This window comes from Zeus faber, assembly GCF_960531495.2.
Source record: "Zeus faber genome assembly, chromosome: 6".
Lineage (NCBI taxonomy): Eukaryota > Metazoa > Chordata > Actinopteri > Zeiformes > Zeidae > Zeus > Zeus faber.
The window spans coordinates 30,723,868-30,726,402 of NC_137201.1; positions in this window are offsets into that span (position 1 = coordinate 30,723,868).

Genomic DNA, 2,535 nt, shown 5'->3' on the forward strand with positions numbered 1-2,535 from the left:
ACCACGCTGGAGGTCAGGACCCGCAAAGCAACGTTCCCTCCATCCGTCTGACAGACTCTCCGGCACTTCCACACTTAAATACGGGAGGAGAGAGAGGGAGAGAGAGAGAGAGAGAGAGGGAGAGCGAAGGAGGGAGGGAGGAGAGGGAATGAGTGAGAGTTTCCTGTTGGGGAGGAGAAAGTGTCTCCACGCTGGGTCTCACCACAACAGAGAGATTAGAAAACAGGGAGGGAGGGAGGGAGGGAGGGAGATGGAGGGAGGGAGGGAGGGAGGGAGATGGAGGGAGGGAGCGCTGGAGGGAGGGTTTTAGGGTGTGATCCTCTGTGCGCTCAGCCTGTAGATTTGACGTCTAACACTCAATCAGCATTAGGCCTCTCAAGTGCAACCCCATGTTTATCTGTGTGTGCGTGCGTGCGTGCGTGCGTGCGTGTGTGTGTGCGTGTGTGTGTGCGTGTGAGTTAATCCTACACACGAGCATGTTAAACCAATGCTGCACTGCTCCTAGACACATGGAACCTGGAGTGGAATGCCTTGCACAATGGTTACAGAGATTTGGCGAGGAACCCCTCGGGGTCCCCGGACCCCGCGTTGAAAACCACCCTCTTAAAAACAACTGGGTACACTTCCTCAGAGCAGGGAGCGGTGGAGGGAGTGGAGGTGTCGGTGGGGTGGGAAGTTAAGCATCCTGTGGAAATGCCTCTTCAGTCTGTGGGTCCCACTACAAGTTATTTTGATACTACTTTTCAGCCTCAATAGAAGGTTAGAAACATCGTTCGGGTGACACTCTGTGTTCACTGTTTTTAATTATTTTTAATTTCTTAACTGCTCCGTGTGAACAAAGTCCAAAATGACAAGAAGCTGTCACCGAGCTGCAAAAATAGAGCCATCAACAAGTTTCAGCTGAAAGTAATCTTTTCCGTGTGTGTGTGTGTGTGCGTGTGTGTGTGTGTGTGTGTGTGTGTGTGTGTGTGTGTGTGCATGCGTGCATGTGTAGAGCTTTATTTTGGTATTGCATTTATTTTTCTCAATAAGTACAGTACATGTGCACAATAATGGACATGATGCCCAAAACCTGCATTGTTTTTGTTTTTTTTATCCATCATTTAAATGACAGCAAAATTATATATTTTTCCCGACTGGAGGTTAAACATTTTAAAGATATTTACTGGGAGAATTTGAGCATCGATTTCTCTCTTATTTTAATTTTTTTCTTTTTTACATTTTTTATTTTCATACACACATGTCTCTCATTTGCTCATGTCTGCCGTGCCCCTGCTGGAGTGATACTACATACCCTTTCTCGGTGCTAAATTGGCCGCAGTCAGGATTCCTGTGGTTTACCACACGTACATACCACAAGAAGACAACAGTCACACAGAAAATGTTCCCCCTTAGTACCCTACGACATAACCTACATAATGTAACATATGATACAACACATATGTGCACCATTACAAACAAAAAGTAACGGTGATTGTTTGGACCAGTATGTCAGTATCAGTATCAGTATATTGCCTCCTGACATACAAGTTCAAGTTCAAGTTCAAGAGATTATTTGTCACATACATACACATACGGTCGCACATATATGCAGTGAAATGTCATGACAACCGGTGATTACGCACAAGCTCTATAAGCTTGAAAAATACTCAAATGTGCGTAATCGACACGCGGCAAAGCTTCATGGAAAGCCATCTTAACCAAGGTGCACTCCTGCTCCTCACCTTGAGATGGCAAGGGCCACTCGCACCGCCGCTCGGAGGCGCGTGAGGGGTCTGCGCTAGGGCCGGACGGAGGGCGAGGGCCGCGCCCCCATGTGGGCGATGAGACACAACGTGGCCTGCTCGCAGTCCTGGAAGCCGCCCAGCAGTAGCAGCAGGTAGCGCTTCTGGTAAATCAGGGACTTCCTGAAGCTCTCAGCGCAAAGGTAGCGCTCGTACAGTCCCCAGTAGTCGATATAGACCAGTATAGGGAATAATAAAGAAATAACTCTCCTGGAAGTAATTTTGGAATAGAAGACATACACCTCTGAATCTTGCATTGGTTGGCAGCGGGAGTCGTCTCATGTAGATTACTGTTAGATAAGATCAGTGTTGTTTTTGGGTGAAATGTCCTGTTAATCCCATGTATTGATGGTATATGGATGAGGTGCTGTTGTAATGACATCTGTATCTGTAAAGAAATGTACGGTTTGATGATGGTCACGTGACCTGCTCACCTGGACGCTGTGATAGCTCCATCATTATATCTGACCGTTTGCTGATTATTTTTTCGTGATCCTCCAGCAGTAGAATTCTGCTTTGTTTGACCATGAGTGGTTTGCAGTTGGTTGGTCATCAGCCTCATTCGTTCTGTTTCATTCTGTCGGGTGATACTGTTTTCTGCTCCGTTCTATAGTCAACCTCCACATGCATCCATCCAGCACCGTCGGGTTGACGTTGGTGGTGTTTTCTAGGTGGTCCCAGCAGCTGTTTGACCACCAGCGCTGGGTTTTCCTGGCTGTGAAGCCGCTGCTACACAGCCAGGAAAATATGT